Source organism: Paralichthys olivaceus, chromosome 4 (genome assembly GCF_024713975.1).
Source record: "Paralichthys olivaceus isolate ysfri-2021 chromosome 4, ASM2471397v2, whole genome shotgun sequence".
Lineage (NCBI taxonomy): Eukaryota > Metazoa > Chordata > Actinopteri > Pleuronectiformes > Paralichthyidae > Paralichthys > Paralichthys olivaceus.
In genome coordinates this window covers 11,090,904-11,118,373 of record NC_091096.1, presented here as the reverse complement: position 1 = coordinate 11,118,373, position 27,470 = coordinate 11,090,904, and positions in this window count along the sequence as shown.

Below are 27,470 nucleotides of genomic sequence, written 5' to 3'. Positions count from 1 at the left end.
CCACATTAGTTCTGCTCGAACCAACTTCCAAGTCTCTATGACCTTCAGAACAAAAGTTATTCAAGAAAATCTTCAATCTCCAATGGGCTTCATTCCCCAACCCTAACCCTGGCCCTGGCTGCAACCCTAACCCTAATTGCAACCCTAACCCTAACCCTAACCCTCATTTCAGCCCTAACCCTAATCACCTTAGGGTGAATAACTCGGCGCCGCTGGCTCGAAACGTGCTGAAATTGGGTGTGGGTGCGTGGCTGTCTCCCCTTGACTATGTGTGAAATGCCCGAGTCGCTACGACGTTCAGACAAAAAGTTATGGAGAAATAGCTCGTACTTTTTCTTCGAGATGTGGTGGTTTGACCCCTTGCGGAGGTCGTAGACGCTCGGGGATGGTACCAATGGAACGGGCATCCCCACATTAGTTCAGCTCGAACCAACTTCCAAGTCTCTATGACCTTCAGAACAAAAGTTATTCAAGAAAATCTTCAATCTCCAATGGGCTTCATTCCCCAACCCTAACCCTGGCCCTGGCTGCAACCCTAACCCTAATTGCAACCCTAACCCTAACCCTAACCCTCATTTCAGCCCTAACCCTAATCACCTTAGGGTGAATAACTCGGCGCCGCTGGCTCGAAACGTGCTGAAATTGGGTGTGGGTGCGTGGCTGTCTCCCCTTGACTATGTGTGAAATGCCCGAGTCGCTACGACGTTCAGACAAAAAGTTATGGAGAAATAGCTCGTACTTTTTCTTCGAGATGTGGTGGTTTGACCCCTTGCGGAGGTCGTAGACGCTCGGGGATGGTACCAATGGATCGGGCATCCCCACATTAGTTCAGCTCGAACCAACTTCCAAGTCTCTATGACCTTCAGAACAAAAGTTATTCAAGAAAATCTTCAATCTCCAATGGGCTTCATTCCCCAATCCTAACCCTGGCCCTGGCTGCAACCCTAACCCTAATTGCAACCCTAACCCTAACCCTAACCCTCATTTCAGCCCTAACCCTAATCACCTTAGGGTGAATAACTCGGCGCCGCTGGCTCGACACGTGCTGAAATTGGGTGTGGGTGCGTGGCTGTCTCCCCTTGACTATGTGTGAAATGCCCGAGTCGCTACGACGTTCAGACAAAAAGTTATTGAGAAATAGCTCTTACTTTTTCTTCGAGATGTGGTGGTTTGACCCCTTGCGGAGGTTGTAGACGCTCGGGGATGGTACCAATGGATCGGGCATCCCCACATTAGTTCAGCTCGAACCAACTTCCAAGTCTCTATGACCTTCAGAACAAAAGTTATTCAAGAAAATCTTCAATCTCCAATGGGCTTCATTCCCCAACCCTAACCCTGGCCCTGGCTGCAACCCTAACCCTAATTGCAACCCTAACCCTAACCCTAACCCTCATTTCAGCCCTAACCCTAATCACCTTAGGGTGAATAACTCGGCGCCGCTGGCTCGAAACGTGCTGAAATTGGGTGTGGGTGCGTGGCTGTCTCCCCTTGACTATGTGTGAAATGCCCGAGTCACTACGACGTTCAGACAAAAAGTTATGGAGAAATAGCTCGTACTTTTTCTTCGAGATGTGGTGGTTTGACCCCTTGCGGAGGTCGTAGACGCTCGGGGATGGTACCAATGGATCGGGCATCCCCACATTAGTTCAGCTCGAACCAACTTCCAAGTCTCTATGACCTTCAGAACAAAAGTTATTCAAGAAAATCTTCAATCTCCAATGGGCTTCATTCCCCAATCCTAACCCTGGCCCTGGCTGCAACCCTAACCCTAATTGCAACCCTAACCCTAACCCTAACCCTCATTTCAGCCCTAACCCTAATCACCTTAGGGTGAATAACTCGGCGCCGCTGGCTCGAAACGTGCTGAAATTGGGTGTGGGTGCGTGGCTGTCTCCCCTTGACTATGTGTGAAATGCCCGAGTCGCTACGACGTTCAGACAAAAAGTTATGGAGAAATAGCTCGTACTTTTTCTTCGAGATGTGGTGGTTTGACCCCTTGCGGAGGTCGTAGACGCTCGGGGATGGTACCAATGGATCGGGCATCCCCACATTAGTTCAGCTCGAACCAACTTCCAAGTCTCTATGACCTTCAGAACAAAAGTTATTCAAGAAAATCTTCAATCTCCAATGGGCTTCATTCCCCAACCCTAACCCTGGCCCTGGCTGCAACCCTAACCCTAATTGCAACCCTAACCCTAACCCTAACCCTCATTTCAGCCCTAACCCTAATCACCTTAGGGTGAATAACTCGGCGCCGCTGGCTCGAAACGTGCTGAAATTGGGTGTGGGTGCGTGGCTGTCTCCCCTTGACTATGTGTGAAATGCCCGAGTCGCTACGACGTTCAGACAAAAAGTTATGGAGAAATAGCTCGTACTTTTTCTTCGAGATGTGGTGGTTTGACCCCTTGCGGAGGTCGTAGACGCTCGGGGATGGTACCAATGGATCGGGCATCCCCACATTAGTTCAGCTCGAACCAACTTCCAAGTCTCTATGACCTTCAGAACAAAAGTTATTCAAGAAAATCTTCAATCTCCAATGGGCTTCATTCCCCAACCCTAACCCTGGCCCTGGCTGCAACCCTAACCCTAATTGCAACCCTAACCCTAACCCTAACCCTCATTTCAGCCCTAACCCTAATCACCTTAGGGTGAATAACTCGGCGCCGCTGGCTCGAAACGTGCTGAAATTGGGTGTGGGTGCGTGGCTGTCTCCCCTTGACTATGTGTGAAATGCCCGAGTCGCTACGACGTTCAGACAAAAAGTTATGGAGAAATAGCTCGTACTTTTTCTTCGAGATGTGGTGGTTTGACCCCTTGCGGAGGTCGTAGACGCTCGGGGATGGTACCAATGGATCGGGCATCCCCACATTAGTTCTGCTCGAACCAACTTCCAAGTCTCTATGACCTTCAGAACAAAAGTTATTCAAGAAAATCTTCAATCTCCAATGGGCTTCATTCCCCAACCCTAACCCTGGCCCTGGCTGCAACCCTAACCCTAATTGCAACCCTAACCCTAACCCTAACCCTCATTTCAGCCCTAACCCTAATCACCTTAGGGTGAATAACTCGGCGCCGCTGGCTCGAAACGTGCTGAAATTGGGTGTGGGTGCGTGGCTGTCTCCCCTTGACTATGTGTGAAATGCCCGAGTCGCTACGACGTTCAGACAAAAAGTTATGGAGAAATAGCTCGTACTTTTTCTTCGAGATGTGGTGGTTTGACCCCTTGCGGAGGTCGTAGACGCTCGGGGATGGTACCAATGGATCGGGCATCCCCACATTAGTTCAGCTCGAACCAACTTCCAAGTCTCTATGACCTTCAGAACAAAAGTTATTCAAGAAAATCTTCAATCTCCAATGGGCTTCATTCCCCAACCCTAACCCTGGCCCTGGCTGCAACCCTAACCCTAATTGCAACCCTAACCCTAACCCTAACCCTCATTTCAGCCCTAACCCTAATCACCTTAGGGTGAATAACTCGGCGCCGCTGGCTCGAAACGTGCTGAAATTGGGTGTGGGTGCGTGGCTGTCTCCCCTTGACTATGTGTGAAATGCCCGAGTCGCTACGACGTTCAGACAAAAAGTTATGGAGAAATAGCTCGTACTTTTTCTTCGAGATGTGGTGGTTTGACCCCTTGCGGAGGTCGTAGACGCTCGGGGATGGTACCAATGGATCGGGCATCCCCACATTAGTTCAGCTCGAACCAACTTCCAAGTCTCTATGACCTTCAGAACAAAAGTTATTCAAGAAAATCTTCAATCTCCAATGGGCTTCATTCCCCAACCCTAACCCTGGCCCTGGCTGCAACCCTAACCCTAATTGCAACCCTAACCCTAACTCTCATTTCAGCCCTAACCCTAATCACCTTAGGGTGAATAACTCGGCGCCGCTGGCTCGAAACGTGCTGAAATTGGGTGTGGGTGCGTGGCTGTCTCCCCTTGACTATGTGTGAAATGCCCGAGTCGCTACGACGTTCAGACAAAAAGTTATGGAGAAATAGCTCGTACTTTTTCTTCGAGATGTGGTGGTTTGACCCCTTGCGGAGGTCGTAGACGCTCGGGGATGGTACCAATGGATCGGGCATCCCCACATTAGTTCAGCTCGAACCAACTTCCAAGTCTCTATGACCTTCAGAACAAAAGTTATTCAAGAAAATCTTCAATCTCCAATGGGCTTCATTCCCCAACCCTAACCCTGGCCCTGGCTGCAACCCTAACCCTAATTGCAACCCTAACCCTAACCCTAACCCTCATTTCAGCCCTAACCCTAATCACCTTAGGGTGAATAACTCGGCGCCGCTGGCTCGAAACGTGCTGAAATTGGGTGTGGGTGCGTGGCTGTCTCCCCTTGACTATGTGTGAAATGCCCGAGTCGCTACGACGTTCAGACAAAAAGTTATGGAGAAATAGCTCGTACTTTTTCTTCGAGATGTGGTGGTTTGACCCCTTGCGGAGGTCGTAGACGCTCGGGGATGGTACCAATGGATCGGGCATCCCCACATTAGTTCTGCTCGAACCAACTTCCAAGTCTCTATGACCTTCAGAACAAAAGTTATTCAAGAAAATCTTCAATCTCCAATGGGCTTCATTCCCCAACCCTAACCCTGGCCCTGGCTGCAACCCTAACCCTAATTGCAACCCTAACCCTAACCCTAACCCTCATTTCAGCCCTAACCCTAATCACCTTAGGGTGAATAACTCGGCGCCGCTGGCTCGAAACGTGCTGAAATTGGGTGTGGGTGCGTGGCTGTCTCCCCTTGACTATGTGTGAAATGCCCGAGTCGCTACGACGTTCAGACAAAAAGTTATGGAGAAATAGCTCGTACTTTTTCTTCGAGATGTGGTGGTTTGACCCCTTGCGGAGGTCGTAGACGCTCGGGGATGGTACCAATGGATCGGGCATCCCCACATTAGTTCAGCTCGAACCAACTTCCAAGTCTCTATGACCTTCAGAACAAAAGTTATTCAAGAAAATCTTCAATCTCCAATGGGCTTCATTCCCCAACCCTAACCCTGGCCCTGGCTGCAACCCTAACCCTAATTGCAACCCTAACCCTAACCCTAACCCTCATTTCAGCCCTAACCCTAATCACCTTAGGGTGAATAACTCGGCGCCGCTGGCTCGAAACGTGCTGAAATTGGGTGTGGGTGCGTGGCTGTCTCCCCTTGACTATGTGTGAAATGCCCGAGTCGCTACGACGTTCAGACAAAAAGTTATGGAGAAATAGCTCGTACTTTTTCTTCGAGATGTGGTGGTTTGACCCCTTGCGGAGGTCGTAGACGCTCGGGGATGGTACCAATGGATCGGGCATCCCCACATTAGTTCAGCTCGAACCAACTTCCAAGTCTCTATGACCTTCAGAACAAAAGTTATTCAAGAAAATCTTCAATCTCCAATGGGCTTCATTCCCCAACCCTAACCCTGGCCCTGGCTGCAACCCTAACCCTAATTGCAACCCTAACCCTAACCCTAACCCTCATTTCAGCCCTAACCCTAATCACCTTAGGGTGAATAACTCGGCGCCGCTGGCTCGAAACGTGCTGAAATTGGGTGTGGGTGCGTGGCTGTCTCCCCTTGACTATGTGTGAAATGCCTGAGTCGCTACGACGTTCAGACAAAAAGTTATGGAGAAATAGCTCGTACTTTTTCTTCGAGATGTGGTGGTTTGACCCCTTGCGGAGGTCGTAGACGCTCGGGGATGGTACCAATGGATCGGGCATCCCCACATTAGTTCAGCTCGAACCAACTTCCAAGTCTCTATGACCTTCAGAACAAAAGTTATTCAAGAAAATCTTCAATCTCCAATGGGCTTCATTCCCCAACCCTAACCCTGGCCCTGGCTGCAACCCTAACCCTAATTGCAACCCTAACCCTAACCCTAACCCTCATTTCAGCCCTAACCCTAATCACCTTAGGGTGAATAACTCGGCGCCGCTGGCTCGAAACGTGCTGAAATTGGGTGTGGGTGCGTGGCTGTCTCCCCTTGACTATGTGTGAAATGCCCGAGTCGCTACGACGTTCAGACAAAAAGTTATGGAGAAATAGCTCGTACTTTTTCTTCGAGATGTGGTGGTTTGACCCCTTGCGGAGGTCGTAGACGCTCGGGGATGGTACCAATGGATCGGGCATCCCCACATTAGTTCAGCTCGAACCAACTTCCAAGTCTCTATGACCTTCAGAACAAAAGTTATTCAAGAAAATCTTCAATCTCCAATGGGCTTCATTCCCCAACCCTAACCCTGGCCCTGGCTGCAACCCTAACCCTAATTGCAACCCTAACCCTAACTCTCATTTCAGCCCTAACCCTAATCACCTTAGGGTGAATAACTCGGCGCCGCTGGCTCGAAACGTGCTGAAATTGGGTGTGGGTGCGTGGCTGTCTCCCCTTGACTATGTGTGAAATGCCCGAGTCGCTACGACGTTCAGACAAAAAGTTATGGAGAAATAGCTCGTACTTTTTCTTTGAGATGTGGTGGTTTGACCCCTTGCGGAGGTCGTAGACGCTCGGGGATGGTACCAATGGATCGGGCATCCCCACATTAGTTCAGCTCGAACCAACTTCCAAGTCTCTATGACCTTCAGAACAAAAGTTATTCAAGAAAATCTTCAATCTCCAATGGGCTTCATTCCCCAACCCTAACCCTGGCCCTGGCTGCAACCCTAACCCTAATTGCAACCCTAACCCTAACCCTAACCCTCATTTCAGCCCTAACCCTAATCACCTTAGGGTGAATAACTCGGCGCCGCTGGCTCGAAACGTGCTGAAATTGGGTGTGGGTGCGTGGCTGTCTCCCCTTGACTATGTGTGAAATGCCCGAGTCGCTACGACGTTCAGACAAAAAGTTATGGAGAAATAGCTCGTACTTTTTCTTCGAGATGTGGTGGTTTGACCCCTTGCGGAGGTCGTAGACGCTCGGGGATGGTACCAATGGATCGGGCATCCCCACATTAGTTCAGCTCGAACCAACTTCCAAGTCTCTATGACCTTCAGAACAAAAGTTATTCAAGAAAATCTTCAATCTCCAATGGGCTTCATTCCCCAACCCTAACCCTGGCCCTGGCTGCAACCCTAACCCTAATTGCAACCCTAACCCTAACTCTCATTTCAGCCCTAACCCTAATCACCTTAGGGTGAATAACTCGGCGCCGCTGGCTCGAAACGTGCTGAAATTGGGTGTGGGTGCGTGGCTGTCTCCCCTTGACTATGTGTGAAATGCCCGAGTCGCTACGACGTTCAGACAAAAAGTTATGGAGAAATAGCTCGTACTTTTTCTTTGAGATGTGGTGGTTTGACCCCTTGCGGAGGTCGTAGACGCTCGGGGATGGTACCAATGGATCGGGCATCCCCACATTAGTTCAGCTCGAACCAACTTCCAAGTCTCTATGACCTTCAGAACAAAAGTTATTCAAGAAAATCTTCAATCTCCAATGGGCTTCATTCCCCAACCCTAACCCTGGCCCTGGCTGCAACCCTAACCCTAATTGCAACCCTAACCCTAACCCTAACCCTCATTTCAGCCCTAACCCTAATCACCTTAGGGTGAATAACTCGGCGCCGCTGGCTCGAAACGTGCTGAAATTGGGTGTGGGTGCGTGGCTGTCTCCCCTTGACTATGTGTGAAATGCCCGAGTCGCTACGACGTTCAGACAAAAAGTTATGGAGAAATAGCTCGTACTTTTTCTTCGAGATGTGGTGGTTTGACCCCTTGCGGAGGTCGTAGACGCTCGGGGATGGTACCAATGGATCGGGCATCCCCACATTAGTTCTGCTCGAACCAACTTCCAAGTCTCTATGACCTTCAGAACAAAAGTTATTCAAGAAAATCTTCAATCTCCAATGGGCTTCATTCCCCAACCCTAACCCTGGCCCTGGCTGCAACCCTAACCCTAATTGCAACCCTAACCCTAACCCTAACCCTCATTTCAGCCCTAACCCTAATCACCTTAGGGTGAATAACTCGGCGCCGCTGGCTCGAAACGTGCTGAAATTGGGTGTGGGTGCGTGGCTGTCTCCCCTTGACTATGTGTGAAATGCCCGAGTCGCTACGACGTTCAGACAAAAAGTTATGGAGAAATAGCTCGTACTTTTTCTTCGAGATGTGGTGGTTTGACCCCTTGCGGAGGTCGTAGACGCTCGGGGATGGTACCAATGGATCGGGCATCCCCACATTAGTTCTGCTCGAACCAACTTCCAAGTCTCTATGACCTTCAGAACAAAAGTTATTCAAGAAAATCTTCAATCTCCAATGGGCTTCATTCCCCAACCCTAACCCTGGCCCTGGCTGCAACCCTAACCCTAATTGCAACCCTAACCCTAACCCTAACCCTCATTTCAGCCCTAACCCTAATCACCTTAGGGTGAATAACTCGGCGCCGCTGGCTCGAAACGTGCTGAAATTGGGTGTGGGTGCGTGGCTGTCTCCCCTTGACTATGTGTGAAATGCCCGAGTCGCTACGACGTTCAGACAAAAAGTTATGGAGAAATAGCTCGTACTTTTTCTTCGAGATGTGGTGGTTTGACCCCTTGCGGAGGTCGTAGACGCTCGGGGATGGTACCAATGGATCGGGCATCCCCACATTAGTTCAGCTCGAACCAACTTCCAAGTCTCTATGACCTTCAGAACAAAAGTTATTCAAGAAAATCTTCAATCTCCAATGGGCTTCATTCCCCAACCCTAACCCTGGCCCTGGCTGCAACCCTAACCCTAATTGCAACCCTAACCCTAACCCTAACCCTCATTTCAGCCCTAACCCTAATCACCTTAGGGTGAATAACTCGGCGCCGCTGGCTCGAAACGTGCTGAAATTGGGTGTGGGTGCGTGGCTGTCTCCCCTTGACTATGTGTGAAATGCCCGAGTCGCTACGACGTTCAGACAAAAAGTTATGGAGAAATAGCTCGTACTTTTTCTTCGAGATGTGGTGGTTTGACCCCTTGCGGAGGTCGTAGACGCTCGGGGATGGTACCAATGGATCGGGCATCCCCACATTAGTTCAGCTCGAACCAACTTCCAAGTCTCTATGACCTTCAGAACAAAAGTTATTCAAGAAAATCTTCAATCTCCAATGGGCTTCATTCCCCAACCCTAACCCTGGCCCTGGCTGCAACCCTAACCCTAATTGCAACCCTAACCCTAACCCTAACCCTCATTTCAGCCCTAACCCTAATCACCTTAGGGTGAATAACTCGGCGCCGCTGGCTCGAAACGTGCTGAAATTGGGTGTGGGTGCGTGGCTGTCTCCCCTTGACTATGTGTGAAATGCCTGAGTCGCTACGACGTTCAGACAAAAAGTTATGGAGAAATAGCTCGTACTTTTTCTTCGAGATGTGGTGGTTTGACCCCTTGCGGAGGTCGTAGACGCTCGGGGATGGTACCAATGGATCGGGCATCCCCACATTAGTTCAGCTCGAACCAACTTCCAAGTCTCTATGACCTTCAGAACAAAAGTTATTCAAGAAAATCTTCAATCTCCAATGGGCTTCATTCCCCAACCCTAACCCTGGCCCTGGCTGCAACCCTAACCCTAATTGCAACCCTAACCCTAACCCTAACCCTCATTTCAGCCCTAACCCTAATCACCTTAGGGTGAATAACTCGGCGCCGCTGGCTCGAAACGTGCTGAAATTGGGTGTGGGTGCGTGGCTGTCTCCCCTTGACTATGTGTGAAATGCCCGAGTCGCTACGACGTTCAGACAAAAAGTTATGGAGAAATAGCTCGTACTTTTTCTTCGAGATGTGGTGGTTTGACCCCTTGCGGAGGTCGTAGACGCTCGGGGATGGTACCAATGGATCGGGCATCCCCACATTAGTTCAGCTCGAACCAACTTCCAAGTCTCTATGACCTTCAGAACAAAAGTTATTCAAGAAAATCTTCAATCTCCAATGGGCTTCATTCCCCAACCCTAACCCTGGCCCTGGCTGCAACCCTAACCCTAATTGCAACCCTAACCCTAACCCTAACCCTCATTTCAGCCCTAACCCTAATCACCTTAGGGTGAATAACTCGGCGCCGCTGGCTCGAAACGTGCTGAAATTGGGTGTGGGTGCGTGGCTGTCTCCCCTTGACTATGTGTGAAATGCCCGAGTCGCTACGACGTTCAGACAAAAAGTTATGGAGAAATAGCTCGTACTTTTTCTTCGAGATGTGGTGGTTTGACCCCTTGCGGAGGTCGTAGACGCTCGGGGATGGTACCAATGGATCGGGCATCCCCACATTAGTTCAGCTCGAACCAACTTCCAAGTCTCTATGACCTTCAGAACAAAAGTTATTCAAGAAAATCTTCAATCTCCAATGGGCTTCATTCCCCAACCCTAACCCTGGCCCTGGCTGCAACCCTAACCCTAATTGCAACCCTAACCCTAACTCTCATTTCAGCCCTAACCCTAATCACCTTAGGGTGAATAACTCGGCGCCGCTGGCTCGAAACGTGCTGAAATTGGGTGTGGGTGCGTGGCTGTCTCCCCTTGACTATGTGTGAAATGCCCGAGTCGCTACGACGTTCAGACAAAAAGTTATGGAGAAATAGCTCGTACTTTTTCTTCGAGATGTGGTGGTTTGACCCCTTGCGGAGGTCGTAGACGCTCGGGGATGGTACCAATGGATCGGGCATCCCCACATTAGTTCAGCTCGAACCAACTTCCAAGTCTCTATGACCTTCAGAACAAAAGTTATTCAAGAAAATCTTCAATCTCCAATGGGCTTCATTCCCCAACCCTAACCCTGGCCCTGGCTGCAACCCTAACCCTAATTGCAACCCTAACCCTAACCCTAACCCTCATTTCAGCCCTAACCCTAATCACCTTAGGGTGAATAACTCGGCGCCGCTGGCTCGAAACGTGCTGAAATTGGGTGTGGGTGCGTGGCTGTCTCCCCTTGACTATGTGTGAAATGCCCGAGTCGCTACGACGTTCAGACAAAAAGTTATGGAGAAATAGCTCGTACTTTTTCTTCGAGATGTGGTGGTTTGACCCCTTGCGGAGGTCGTAGACGCTCGGGGATGGTACCAATGGATCGGGCATCCCCACATTAGTTCTGCTCGAACCAACTTCCAAGTCTCTATGACCTTCAGAACAAAAGTTATTCAAGAAAATCTTCAATCTCCAATGGGCTTCATTCCCCAACCCTAACCCTGGCCCTGGCTGCAACCCTAACCCTAATTGCAACCCTAACCCTAACCCTAACCCTCATTTCAGCCCTAACCCTAATCACCTTAGGGTGAATAACTCGGCGCCGCTGGCTCGAAACGTGCTGAAATTGGGTGTGGGTGCGTGGCTGTCTCCCCTTGACTATGTGTGAAATGCCCGAGTCGCTACGACGTTCAGACAAAAAGTTATGGAGAAATAGCTCGTACTTTTTCTTCGAGATGTGGTGGTTTGACCCCTTGCGGAGGTCGTAGACGCTCGGGGATGGTACCAATGGATCGGGCATCCCCACATTAGTTCAGCTCGAACCAACTTCCAAGTCTCTATGACCTTCAGAACAAAAGTTATTCAAGAAAATCTTCAATCTCCAATGGGCTTCATTCCCCAACCCTAACCCTGGCCCTGGCTGCAACCCTAACCCTAATTGCAACCCTAACCCTAACCCTAACCCTCATTTCAGCCCTAACCCTAATCACCTTAGGGTGAATAACTCGGCGCCGCTGGCTCGAAACGTGCTGAAATTGGGTGTGGGTGCGTGGCTGTCTCCCCTTGACTATGTGTGAAATGCCCGAGTCGCTACGACGTTCAGACAAAAAGTTATGGAGAAATAGCTCGTACTTTTTCTTCGAGATGTGGTGGTTTGACCCCTTGCGGAGGTCGTAGACGCTCGGGGATGGTACCAATGGATCGGGCATCCCCACATTAGTTCAGCTCGAACCAACTTCCAAGTCTCTATGACCTTCAGAACAAAAGTTATTCAAGAAAATCTTCAATCTCCAATGGGCTTCATTCCCCAACCCTAACCCTGGCCCTGGCTGCAACCCTAACCCTAATTGCAACCCTAACCCTAACCCTAACCCTCATTTCAGCCCTAACCCTAATCACCTTAGGGTGAATAACTCGGCGCCGCTGGCTCGAAACGTGCTGAAATTGGGTGTGGGTGCGTGGCTGTCTCCCCTTGACTATGTGTGAAATGCCCGAGTCGCTACGACGTTCAGACAAAAAGTTATGGAGAAATAGCTCGTACTTTTTCTTCGAGATGTGGTGGTTTGACCCCTTGCGGAGGTCGTAGACGCTCGGGGATGGTACCAATGGATCGGGCATCCCCACATTAGTTCAGCTCGAACCAACTTCCAAGTCTCTATGACCTTCAGAACAAAAGTTATTCAAGAAAATCTTCAATCTCCAATGGGCTTCATTCCCCAATCCTAACCCTGGCCCTGGCTGCAACCCTAACCCTAATTGCAACCCTAACCCTAACCCTAACCCTCATTTCAGCCCTAACCCTAATCACCTTAGGGTGAATAACTCGGCGCCGCTGGCTCGACACGTGCTGAAATTGGGTGTGGGTGCGTGGCTGTCTCCCCTTGACTATGTGTGAAATGCCCGAGTCGCTACGACGTTCAGACAAAAAGTTATTGAGAAATAGCTCTTACTTTTTCTTCGAGATGTGGTGGTTTGACCCCTTGCGGAGGTTGTAGACGCTCGGGGATGGTACCAATGGATCGGGCATCCCCACATTAGTTCAGCTCGAACCAACTTCCAAGTCTCTATGACCTTCAGAACAAAAGTTATTCAAGAAAATCTTCAATCTCCAATGGGCTTCATTCCCCAACCCTAACCCTGGCCCTGGCTGCAACCCTAACCCTAATTGCAACCCTAACCCTAACCCTAACCCTCATTTCAGCCCTAACCCTAATCACCTTAGGGTGAATAACTCGGCGCCGCTGGCTCGAAACGTGCTGAAATTGGGTGTGGGTGCGTGGCTGTCTCCCCTTGACTATGTGTGAAATGCCCGAGTCGCTACGACGTTCAGACAAAAAGTTATGGAGAAATAGCTCTTACTTTTTCTTCGAGATGTGGTGGTTTGACCCCTTGCGGAGGTCGTAGACGCTCGGGGATGGTACCAATGGATCGGGCATCCCCACATTAGTTCAGCTCGAACCAACTTCCAAGTCTCTATGACCTTCAGAACAAAAGTTATTCAAGAAAATCTTCAATCTCCAATGGGCTTCATTCCCCAACCCTAACCCTGGCCCTGGCTGCAACCCTAACCCTAATTGCAACCCTAACCCTAACCCTAACCCTCATTTCAGCCCTAACCCTAATCACCTTAGGGTGAATAACTCGGCACCGCTGGCTCGAAACATGCTGATATTTGGTGTGGGTGCATGGCTCTCTCCCCTTTACTATGTGTGAAATGCCCAAGTGTCTATGACTTTCAGAAAAAAAGTTATTCAAAAATATCTTGTACTTTTTGTTTTAGATTTGGTGGTTTGACCCCTTCCGAAGGTCGTAGAAACACTGTTTATCATAAAAAGTAAAATAAAAAGTTAATCCTTTCAAATAATAGATTCTCCATATTTTCATGTTAGGAGCAAACAAACTTTTGCCAAATATTGTGACATTGCAGTAAACTTAGCCAAACCATTTTTGCAATACAATAATTTCTTTCTCTTCTAAATGTAATAATCTAATAACAACTAAATATATGTTTTTATATCGACATGTCAAATTTCATCAACTGCTGAAAATGCTGTACTGAAACAAAAACAGTAATTATGTGTCATAATGAGTGGAACAAAATTATAAATCAGCAAAAGATAACCTCTTCCAAATCCGTCTCAATCATCATAGATAAGATGCGTCACACCGGGTCACGACAAGGTAAAGCAGAAACAAGAGCTGACCAGTATCTGATTGGCCGGATGGCTTTGTTTGAATGCCAAGCAAAAGTTTCTTTCTTGATGGACAACACCAGATTGTTTCCATAAAAGAGGAGGAACTCGTCGTGCTGCTGTTGTTGTTCCCCTAGCCCTTTTTCTGTCATCTCTCTGGCTGGTCCTCGAGTGTCTGTGTTTCCAGAGACATGTTGTGTTTGGATTTCATTTCGCTGTATATCAAAGAGGAGGCAGGTGTGGTCGGTTAAAGATGTGTCATGCAGATGAGCAAGCATTGTTTTCTGTAACCGAGAGGATCTAGATCAGCCGTGCAGCTGTGGTCAGGGTGACTGCTTGTCTGAATGCTGAAAGTGATTTGCAGTTTATTGGAGAAGCTCATCTGATTGAGTCTGGCCTCTCGCTGTCGGACAGAGAGGAGGAATATGAAGAGCAATATGAGTAATCCTGACCTTATCAGTGGATTAAGTAAACGACACCCTCAGGACACTCTGCCGCCGTGTCAATATTAGAAATTAAAATCAGTTTTGAGTGTGTGTGACTTGACGGTGAGAGGGAGGAGGCTTCACCACTAACTTGTTTGGACCTTTAGACTTTTCAGTTTCGTCCAAACCGCAATTACAGGTGTGAAAGGTGCCTCAGACCTATGGACCAAAATTTGGTTTCACCTAAAGTCTGAGATAAACTGGGTTTGTTTGCAGTGTTAAAAAAAACACTTGTTTCCGTTTGGACTTTCAAAGTTATTGCAGGAAGTTGAGGTGGCATTAAACAATAAAAGAAGGAACAGAAGCAGAAGCAGCTCACAGGATTGCTCACAATCTCACAAACGTTAGGGAACACCATAGGCGAATTGACAACATTTCATTGTCAGACACACACTTGTCTACAAACCAATCAATGTCAAGTAAAGGTAGATGCAGCCCACGGAGGTGTTGACAGGAACGAGACGTACATGTCATACAAAAGTCTTCGGTGCTTAATAAATTACATTGTGAAACCAAAACTAACCAGATCAAATATAAACAGTGTAACAAAGACGTGAACTCTGGTTCAGCTGTGAAAACGCCCTGAGTCTGTGATTGAATTCATGTTTGTGAGTCTGCACAGGAGTTGGATTGTGTTTTGCATGTAGGCATGTGTATCCACATTCTGTCCAGTGTGAGCTGAGATAACAAAAAGAGAGAGAGCACAACGTCGATACTGTTTGAATAACATCACATGAACTAAGGAAAAAACCCAGAAATATTATACTGCAGTTGAAAGGACTCAGGAATTTTCTCTTTCCTCACGTCTAGGTGCATGTGTGGAGCAGCAGAGTTGTTTTCCCCCAATGCGTCATGGAAAGGATGATGATTAAACACAGTGACTCAAAATATTCCAAATTTAATGCTGCACAGCAAAAACACTGATGGCAGATATGTAAACACATGCTACAATAATTACCCTAAGTGACAGTGAAATGGCTTCCCAGGTTATTTGTACCATTTTAAACTCCACTATAGAAACATTAACGCCTTTGGATCCTTTTAATGATAAGCTTCCTCAAACACATTAAGAACAAATTTGATACAGAAAGTAAATGAAGTGAATCTTTGACTGTCTATTGACCCTCAGTCAAACCAAATTCAGCTCTTAAGGTTGAGATATTTAAATAAAGAAAATATATATATTCTCTCACTTTGTCGAGCATTTCTTCACTCACTTGAAATTGGCATAAACTGTCATTTTAGAAATGTTCTCTCTGAATTTCCAACTCACACTGTGCAAGTTACTCATCTGGAGGAAAAGCCAAACCTCAGGATTTATGTGCTCACACTGTTCGGTCCAATCACCGAGCCTCGACCTGACTACTCACACTGTAGGTTAGCCATTGGCCCCTCAAGACCTGGTCTGGCTATCGTCAAAGAAGAGAAAGTTGAAGTGTGCTGCCTCGACCATGTGTAAATCAAACAGGCACTTATACCTTTGCCACAGCTTGACCGGCCTCCTGGTTTCCTGTCCACATGACACATCATTTTGCCATGCCCTGCTTTGACTTTCCCTTCGCTTTTGCGATTTTGCAGTTACAAACTATACTGGCACTCAGTAGAGCAAATATCTTCATCAAGACCCAACAGTCCCCTTATAAAACTGTATTTAAATTCACAAGTTGATCTGGACCAAGCTGCTCACACTTACAGATATCAGTCCCCTGTGAAACCCCTAAATCAATGAATGAAATGAGTGTTACAGAAGGATTAAAATCATGAAATATTGTTTATTAGGAAATCTAAGTATCAACAACTGTATTGTCCCTATTGTTGACTGTACACTTTAAACGTAACAAAGCAATGACTATATATTGACCACATTGACAAACATAAATCTGGCAGCAGACAGCAGGCCAACCTCTGTAGCGTTAATTACTATTAACTGGGGGGAAGTCAAGGTTTGACATTTCCTGCGAGTCATGAAAATTTTGACCCTCACCAATATAATCAAAGGGTGACCAACAAAAGCCCTTCGCTTTCAAGATGAATTGCCGGCAGTTTTATATTCTCTGGTTTGTGAACACACTAACTAGCTACAGCAGCAGACTCATGCACCTTGCGGAAGGACTCCATTCATCAGACTGTCAGTTCAATAACATCAATAGCCCCGTGGCCAGTGGTTAATCCAGCTACTTAGAGGTCCGCAAAGCCACACCTCTCCTCTGATCACAGCAGATGTGTCCAATCCTCAGCCACCACGGTGCATTTATACTCACTCGATTCTAATCACATTCTCCTTCTGTTTTCTCACTTATTCGCCCAGACTATTTAATAGACCTGACGGAGCTGACCAGGAGAGCTAATCAGGTGAAGAGACTTTGTATTAAAAAGAGAGATCACAGTATAATACGAGAATCCTCACACAACCGTTGGTGTCTTTAAGAGCAGTGCATGAGAACGATACATTTACAGAGAGAAGCTCAGCAATAAAAAACATCTTGACTTCGATTTCTGTCTGTGTCTGTCTGGGGTTTTTGTTTTTTTTCCCTGAATGGAGCAGCTCTCTGTGATCTCCACTGATATTCCAGTGCTTTCTGGTTGTCTGTCTCTCTGTATTAGTCCCTGCAGACCTCCCCCTGCTCTGATCCAGGATCAGCAAGCTTTAACCGTGAGGATTTTCCTGAGTAGGTCTCTCTGTGGTAGAATATAGTTTTACATGAGATCTGTGCCCTCAAAAACCATCTGTCAGTTCTTCTCGATCCTCTTGGTTTTCCACAGTTTTGATTCAAAAGATGCTTTTCACATCCCAGTGCACTGCTCGTTTTGAATAGGCGAGTATGGAAAGGGCTGTATTCTTGGCTTGTGGTGATGCTTGTTGCAGCTTTGTTTCTGAGACTCTAGAGACTTGAATGAATCACATGTCCAAATTGTTCCATATTTTTTCACTGCACTTCCTTGGGCCCTTAACAATACACATGCCAAGTGTGAAGAGAGAGGAGAGTGTGTGAGAGTTTGTTTGTCTTGTCTGGATAATTTACAAACACAAGAAGTGACCCTTGTGTACATGTTTGAAAGACATGGGGTCATGTCCTTGGCCAGCCCTCATCTTTCACCAGGCTATGTTGCTCCTTGGCCCATCTACCCCACTCTGAATATTACCTTTCTCTATCTGACCCCAACCTTCATGACTCTCATGCTCCAACTGTCCACTGCAGTGGCTCCTCGAGGTAATAACCATAACAACCAGCCTGACCTCTCCGCCACAAAGCTCAGAAGAGAACGCAGTTCTCTGTCTAATACGACAGGAATCTCTTTTTCTCTCTTTTCCTTCTCTTTACAAGTCAGAGTGATGTCGAGACAAGTGTATTGACTTTGAAGGTTGGCTACAGAAACATCACAGGCTTTGTGCTCAAAGCTGTCCAAGGTAAAAAGCAGATCAATACTTTTCATATTCCGCTGTGGTGAAGTGGTATCGACCAGGGGCCTTCGCATAGCCACTTGGCTTCACAGGCAGTGAATTGCACGTTGGACCAAAACCTGCTATTTTAATCAGGGAGGGACACTCCATACGTCTAACAAGTCCGCTCCCTCCATCTAACGCACCTCTTCCTCCGTGTCATCTTTTTCTCCCCTCTTGTCCTCTTCAGACGTCTTCTGGGGGATTGATGGATCAGAAAAGTGCTTCCATCCACAGAATAAGAATCTGAAGAGAAGCTTTGAGAACCAAAGTGACACAGAGCAGTAGAGACATCCAGTGCATGTGTCGTTACAAGACAGGGTGACACTTCAGAGGATATTTGGCAGTGTAAGTAGTCGAGCTGGGGCTCAAACTCTTCTTTTGTTGGTGACAAAGAAACAAGTGCTCCTACAATTTAAAAGTGATGCTTTTGTGCCCTGTGTTTTTCATAGAGTGGCCTGACTGACATATCTCATTGTCCAAACTTGATACAAGATAAACTCATTCTTAAATTCGAACATACACAAGTCTGTATGTAGGATAAATATGTGCTTTACTGGAAAACGACCTTCAGCAAATTGCATGCAATTTTTGGATCCTTTTTCTCTGCCCTTCTCAATGTAATCCAGAAACAGTTGGAAGCCTGAGACTTGATGACAAGCCCCTGGCCCAATCACATTCATTCCACTTAATGTGATTTCACCTATCCCGTTGCTGCTGGCCAGGACCCCTACTGTCTACCTGATATTGCCAGCGTATCTGCTGTGCCTCTCTTTACCTGTGAAAGACTCAAGGATGTCATTGGGAGCAATAGCAGATCATGATCATCATCACGCTCATTATCACCACCAGCCCCATCACCATCACTCTCGCTATCATTGCGTTTATCTTTACTATCACCATCATCATACAGACTGAGCAGGAGTCATTGGAATGAAGGTGTGACATGTGAAAGTGGACGGTTTCTCTCTCCAGGTGGCCACAGTGAGTGAGGTTTGGTTCATGAAACCACTGTAAAACACAGTAAGCATAATGTCTTTTCGAAACAGGAGAGTTGTTCATAATGCAGGAATCATGTGTAAATTATAAGAAAATCGAATATTATTTATAATGTTACAGGGAGCTTTCACACCTACCTTGTTTACTACCTTCTGACCTTTTACTTTACTTTACTAACACACTTTGAATAGTTCAGACTGATAACAAGAAGTTGAGACATCATTTAACACAAGAAGAAGCCTTAGCCTTCGATGATATTGCCTGATGATATTGCCTCTGACGACCATTATCTCAAGTACTGGCATACAATCAAAAATTAAATACTGTTCCTCCCATACCAACATATATATAAAAAAAATAAAAAATAAGACAAAGTTAAAAACATATCTCGGTACAGTGCTAAACATGGAACACATACACAATGTGACTGAAAAAAATACCTTTGGACAGTTGTATTTTTTCTTTTTCTTGCATGTGGGGTTTAAATCCATGCCAAATGAAGATATAGACAAAGAGTAACACAAAGATACTATTGTTTCAGGAGTAGAAGAGATCGTATATATGTTATGTGAAACCAAATAAACTGCATTAAAATCAATGCAACAAAGACTCTAAGTTCAGACCAACTTTAGACTAATAAACCTTAGAATCAATAATAGGGTACTTAATAAATGTCAATGTTTCCTTGAATTATTCAAAAGGCTAAAACATGCATCTCCAAAAGTAGATGCAATTTGAACAACCCAGTGAAGTCACAGAAGCTGTTGTCCAAAGAGAATAAAAATTGGTCCCTCCAAACCAAACATCTGAAAACATGGCTAGTACAAACATCCATCGTCTTAAACTGTTTTTTGAGACATAAATCGAATCTGGAGCAGAACCATGTGATGTTTGCATTATGGTAAATGGTGCTGCTCATGTTTTTACAGTCTCCTCTTGTTCTAGCAAACACATTCCGTATTTTCCCTCTGTTTTCAGACCTCGAGCTATATCCACATATCCAAATATAGACAAATATATATACAAGAGGCAAACAGTGTACACTGCAGAAATCTTGTCTTGCTTATACAACATTCAAATATGCATACATGTACAAACACACAACTCTAATCAGCAGTCAAATATTAGGGGTGAAGAAATGTCGAGTAGCACTTACATCATGTTCAAGTCCTCCTTCACACCATGAGGGAAATAAAGTCTTAAAAAGCTTAGGAATAGTCTGATAAGTGTAGGTAAATAAATCATTATCCTGCATAAAGATGACACAATTCATTCTTGAATCCATTGGGACAATATGATTACCATGCAGGATACAAACTCATCTGATTATTAAAAGTTTTGTTTTCATTAGAGCTCGCCAGACATTTAGGTGTAGGAGCCTGAGTGTTTCCAATTTGACTTATTATTTAGATCTGCTCAGGAATGGCTTCCATCCAGACAAATGTGGCAGAAGGACTAATGTAGGTCCCAGAGGTCTGGACCTCGATAACTTCATCGGAGGTCTATAAAACGTATAAATTATAGCCTAAAAAAGATGTCGTACAGTGCCAAGATCATTGGTGTCATTGCTTAAGTGTGTGTGGGAGGAGTGAATCATCTTGTTGTTATGGCAAGATCGCCCACACAGTCTAATGAATGTAAACAAATCCAACAAAGTCTTATACAGGCAACTAGAGAGTTTTACTGCAAACTGCTTCTAGGTCAAAGTCTTTCATCCCCGGACGTTACCTGACCAGAAGCTCCTGCGCTGTAAATCTATGTCAAACAATCGCAGTCCATCATGATGTCGCTAGTTAGTTTCACTTGAGCGAATTAACAAGCCAGTTAGTTACCTAGCATTAATTGCATCCATCCAATGTAAGACTGATAATGGTCCCCACAAACGTTGAATACGTTTTATTCTCTCGAGTCTATGAAAAGGGTGTACAAGTATACATTTTTCATATTTTATTTTTAGGATTATTCTAGCAGAGGTATTATTGGATACAATTGCATCAGATAACCAGTTGATCTGATGTTTATGTTCTTAACTTACACAAATGAAAACAAAAACACTTAATTCATCAAAGTTCAACTTTTGGAAGGGATGATTTATGCAACAGGGTGGAGAGACGAAGCTGATTGAGATGAGAGACGAAGAGCAGGTACTTCTCACTGTGCCCAGGATTCAATAAGCACTGTGTCTCTGTGTTGTTATGTGACTTATCTGATCACATTCAGTCAATGTGGGCCTAATTTCTAAGAGATATATGTTCTTCATCAATTCAAAAGGAACCTCTAGGCTCAATTTAACAACAGCATGTAATTAAAGTATCTTTCTGTGTAATATATTCTTGTACAAAGCACATTTTTCTAGGGTTGTATGTATGTATTGTTCAAGAAAACAATGGAAAACAAGATCAAAAGAAACCAAAAACAGCCCTGGAGCAGCTCATTTCAAGATTTCATTTCAACATAACTTATAGAATCCGCCTCCAGTTCTTTTACTCTGGTTTTAAAGTGAAATTGCTGAGCTGTAACTGCTTCAGCAACATATTCCAGGTCGCAGGTGCAGAATAAATAAATACAAACTTTTCCAATTTCTCAAACCTCCACAGCAAACACATTTTCTGGACTTGACATTTCTAAAATACAAAAGAATACAAAATAATTGAAATACTAGAGAGGCCCTCAGGGAAGGCACACCTCCACCAAGCTTTACGCTCTATACCCTAGAATGCCAAAGAAAGAGATAAGAGATCAACCATTAAGCCAGATCTTCCTTGGCCCACCTTCCACAACAATTCATGGAAATTGATTCAGTACTTTTTGAGTTATCCTGCTGACAGACAGACAAACAGCAACAAAGACACAACCTATACTTGATGGTCATATATTTCCAACACAAACGCCTACAGCCGTTGGCAATAGGTGGAGTAAGTATTGTCACATTCAAAGTCTGCACTGGCTTGTCCTTCCTGCTGTACATTATAGATTCATATTCCTAATACTGTTCCTTACTCATACAGACACAACATACATCTCCTTGGGCTTTTCCCCAGAATATGCTGCACCGACTTCAGTAATTCAACCCTGGGTGCCAATTATCAGCTGCTGCCAGAGCTGGTGCCCTTTAATCCCCACAGATTTGTGGGTGTTCGCTTCAGCTCAAAGGAAACACCAATAGTGTCAAATAGGTTTATAGTGGTCCGAACAACTCACACTATTGCCCTCCAGAAATATGTGTTCCCAATGTGCCAACCACATTGACGCCATAGACACCAGCATTTCTTTCATTTAAGCTTGTTCAGAAAAATCTCAAATTGTGGCAAGAAAAATCTTGCACAGATGTAATGACTGTACTAGCGGTCATCCACATCATGATGAAACTAAACTAAAATGATGTAGTGGAAATGCCCTCACCCTTTTTCTCCTCCTCTCTCCATAGGCAGTGTTCTCCCCTTCATGGGATGAGACAGTTTTGTGGTCTGAGACGAAGAATGTGGTTATATGATGTGGCTTCTACACTATGTGACTCATACAGAGATACAACATGTAAAGCACGTACTACACAACAGCAACCTCACAAAACCCTTTTTATCCAAGCAGGTGACGTCATTCTATGATCCACTCGTGGGAGGAGCATATTTAACATTAAATTTAACGTAATTCAGCACATTTAGAATATGCTTATTTACTTTCTTGCCAAGAGTTATATGAGAAGATTGACACCACTCTCATCTATAGGGCACATGTGAAGTTACCACTAGTAGATGTAATGCAATCTCCGAACATTTTAAACCTGCTTTTTATAGGATTAAAACACCTGGAATTCTGTGTAATTTGTTAACATTGTACTGAGTATCACACTGGACTTTCCAAGTAAAAGAATTACCGCATCATTTGCCTTTCTTGGAACTTCAGCATGTGGTGTGTGTCACTGTGTTGTGGGTGTGTATATGGTCTCTAAGACGTGTGTGTGGATGTGTGTTTGGGTTTATTTCAACAGTTCCGATATCAAGAAAATCATGAATAAAGAATGATAACCTTAACTTGACCTGGGTCCCTCATTAGATTCTCTCACACCAAGTCACACTCCTTGTACTTGGTGTGCGTGTGTTTCGTCCCCTGCAGTGCAAACCCAATGAAATGAATTGAATGAATGAATTCAATTGCATTGCCTGTTTTTCAAAAATGTGTGTATATTGTACGTAGATTGCAGTCACATATATTTCCATTTTTAATTTCCCAGTACTTAACCCACTATATTGTATTTCTGCTCCTCTGTTGTCATATTTCTTATTGTCTGGTTTCCTGTTTAATTCTGTATTTCCACAGCACCTTTCATTTCCTGCCGTCGTGTATATCTCCCACCCTTTCAAAACCTCCTCACCTGGTTCCCACCTATGCTTACCTGGTAGCCAGTGTTACCCATCTCCTCTGTGCCACCTTTGTTGTCAACCATATTGTCTTTGTAAATCCTCGTATGTGCATTGTTATGTGAAGAGTTCTCCTCGTGTTTGGCCTCCTGGTTTGTTACTTTGCTTTTTGGAATTTCTCCTCCCTGCCTGCTGCTGTTTCTCTGTGCCAGATTGACCACCTCTGTATGACCTCCTGCTTTCTGAATGAAGACAGTTGTTTCAAACTTTGTTTTATCACCTACTGTTTTTTTTCTGCTTCTGAGTCTCGGTTCATTCTATAACTGACAAATTGCATGTTGTTCATGTTTGTTTTATGGAGGGTTTCTGTAGGGAGTCAGTTTCTTACTGATTACAGAGCCTTCTGAGACAAACTTGTGACTTTCAACTATTTCAATACACTGAACTTGTCAAGTATGACGATGGCTCTCACAGATAAGTGCTGAATTCTTTCTTTTTTGGCAACGATAATGTCACAAGCTTGCACAGGCAGCCATGGGGTTGATTATCTTGCAGCTCCATGGCCACGCTCCATACGGAAACGTCACTGTGTCTCTTCTTTGTGTGGTGTTGTGAGGCAGGCAGGATCCTGGCACAGGCTCCAGACTGCCACTGGGAGCTTTCTATGGTCAGTGTGAATGGTGCACTGATGAAAAATGGAGATCAATTCAAGCCCTACTGTTCTTTTCAAAATTTTCTCTTGCGTATCACATTTATTAAAAGAAAGGTTTTTTTATGTCTTGTGGCCCAAGACTGATTTTTTGTGTCAATTTCTATGCTAATCTGAGCAAATGTATCTGTATTCTTTCAGGATTGAAAGCAACCTTTTCATTCCAGGTGCAATTTTATTCAGTCTTATACTGTGACTATTGTGTAGAGGTGACAAGGTAAAACCCTGCACATTTGTGTTGCCTGTTTTTTGATCAGATGTATCTATATGTGATGGTTTCAGATGAGACATTTACATTCCTCACATTTCATCCTACAACTCTCAGTCCCATATTGCATTAACCCTTGTAACCTGCCGTGTGTATGCCCCGGTCACAAGACTCTCATCTTTGCTTAAGGAGGTTTTCTCTCTCTCTCCCTCTCAGATAAGAAGAAAGTGGGGAAAAAGCAGGTCTATGATTGAACAATCAACCCCGAACATGTACAAAGTGGTGCATACACCACATGCAGGTACACACAGAAGTATGCAGACATGGCGTGTAGTCCTCACTCTGGTCAGATCATTAATGCAGCCTCACAGAGCTGGAACATATCTGATGCTTAGCATGGAACACACATCAGATTGACTGTACACGTCTGTCATACCTTTATCACCCGCTACAGCAACCAAAGTTTGTTGTTCTTCTGGTCTTATCCTTCCCTGAAATCCCAGTCAATATGTTTGTTTGGGGAGAGCGTGTGGGAGGCAGGGAGAATACAAAGATTTTTGATTAAAAGCCTGTATTGACAGATTTGAGTCAACAGGGACAAATCTCTGCCTGGCTCAATGTGATGGTCAAATGGCTTGCCATAAGCATGTGTTTGTGGGTACACAAGTACATCATGGATGTTTATATGGGTGTGTGGTTTGGGGTATTTCATTCACACAGTTGTGTGCCTGTGTTCTTATGTTGAATTGTAAACAAAGAAAGTGGCTCAGACTGAACTACACATCACTGTTTCAACCAATCAGCAAAAAGGGGCATTCATACTCATGCCCCGGACAAGAGGAAGAATAAAGAAGAGGGAGATGGTGAAAAGGGCTGAGAGGGAGCAAGAAACAGCAAAAGTGACCCATGGAACTTTTTTTAGGACCTCAGGAACCTGTGATTTGATCTGAGGTCCAAATTTAGTACTTTGGCTTAAAAAACTCAATGCTTAATGGATAATTATTCTCTATCACTCAGGATCTCTAAGAGATTTCTCTACCGGTTGATCAATCAGACACTTAGAGGCTGTAACAACTTTTCTACAGCACTTTAACACAGTGAGCAAAACTTCTCAATCAAACAGAGGCTGCGATTTTTGTTTGTGGTATATTTGACTATTTTCATGGATTTTAGATGAAGGTTTTGTAAAAACAACAGTAAGTTTTGTGTAGGTAGATATTTTACACACTTTGTGTGTGTGTGTGTGTGTGTGTTATGTGCTTCGGTCATGACAGCTAAAAGGCAGTCAAGCAGCGAGAGCACACATGAAGAGGGAGAAGGTGCCTGACCGCAGAGCGTGATGCGAAAGTGAGGACGGAGGCAGCTGAAAATGTCACAGCGAAGAAGAAAGAATGTTTAGGTAGTGAGGGATGAGAAGAGAAATTCAATCTGGGTCCAGACAGAGGTGTAACAGACCAATTTGTTTGTGGTGTAATAGAGAAGATGGCTCGGCCTGGGTGATAAGTTGGCCAGGTCTTGGCCAGGCTGGACTGGGAGGATAAGAGCAGTTCTGAGGTCTGGCTGGAAAATATTCAGATAGACAAACATGTGGCAGCTGGGAGAGAAAGGTGAAGTTAACAGGAACAAAAAAGCTTAAATGTGATATTTCAACAATTTAAAACAGATGCTATTTGCAAAGCTGTTTTCAAGTCTTTGGGGCAATTCAAGTCTAATAGAATTCTGCACGGATCTGGCAATGTCTCAAGTCAAGGTCCAGAAAGAGCCCCAAAAAATAATGCAGCTGTCTTGCGCTCCTGCATCTACAAGGCAGGGCAAAAGGTTTGGTGCATTGCCAATCAGTTGGCCGGCAGACATCTGACCCCGGCCACAGAGACTAGATTCTAAGTCATAGAACCTCCTATTCTGTCAGTTCAGGAGTCAGAGCTGGAGCTGGAGATCGTTTGAGACACTAGAAAGTGGCACAAGGAAATGTATTAGTCCATCATTACCATTTGGTCATGGTGATGGCTGGGGGTGAGTTTGTGAGCTACTGCACCTATAGAGCCAACATGGTAACATGCTATCCAGCAGGGAACAGGCATTAGACAGTCATAGCTCTAAAGCTCTCCTCCATACTATGCAGTTCACTTCCCTCATCTCTGGATTTTAGCTCTTCGTTTTATTCACTTAAGTGGAGAGGGAAACAAAGGTCTTCAAGCTAATGAACTTGCTAATGTCATTTAGCGAGCTTGTTAGCTCGGCCACTAAATGGACAATAAGTTCATAGTTTATACAAAAGATTTCTATTTGTGCCATCGACTCCTGTCTCATAACTGTGTGCAAACCATTTTGTGGAGCTGTTTGAGGAGGTTAAATAAAAGTGGATGGTGCAACACAGATAATAAGCTTTGATGGCTCTCTCCATTCTAGAGCCCTCAAAGGTCAGAACTGTCAAGATGTCTCGCTGCTGCTTTTAGTTTTTATGCCCATAAACTGTGGAGCATGCCGCCTCTGGATATTACTATGGCAAGTCCCGATCAGATGCAGTGAGAGTAGGCGTCACTATCAGATTACATTAGCAGTAAGACCAGGGTTTTTTTTCCAAACACAAATTAATAGTATGTTTATTTTATCCTGTTCAGTGACTTTCTAAGACCAGAAAACCAAGACATGTCTTATTTAGCTTTTATTGTACTGGGCCAAATATTAGTTTTTGCATCAGACACAGGGCTGCATACGTTGCACATGCTAACAAAACTGTTTCATGAAAGAATTTACCGCTGGAGTGCGACACAGTGTAAAACAAAGCTGCTTGTGTATGTGGACTGTGATATGAGGGCTTGTTTACTTGCTTGTGTGGGAGGTGAAAGATGATGCACTGCTCTTCTACTTGGTAGTTGTAGTCTGTCGTGTGAGTAAAAACTACTGTGTTTCCATCCGCATAGAATCCAACACCAATTCATACTGAATAATCTCTTTTTTTCTCAGCCCGTCGAGATAGCTATCCAGGTCAGACAAAGATGTTACAATTCTGTGAATGGGGCGGTATGTTCATTTTAAATCAAACCCCCAACAAATGAGCCTGTGAGGTTGTTCTCCTCTAAGAGGGCTTGTGAGTGATGTGCACACACACAACCTAGTACTTATATGAGGACACTCATTGGTATCATCATTCTCTAGCCCCTAACCTTAACCATCCCAACTAAATGCCAAACCAAATCTTAACCCTCAAACAGTAGTATTGTGTAGGGAAAGTAAGGATTGACCAAACAGTCCTTGTTTTCCAAAAATATTGTCACACTTTAGGTTCCAGGCTCAGAAAGCTCTTCACAAAGACATCTGTTCAAATACACATAAACATACACAATTTGAGGAGACTTAAATTGCTAATTTGAGTATATTGACATTTTCATACATTTGTAATGCAACACAACTTGTATGCACTACGACCTGAAAACTATCAACCTCTATA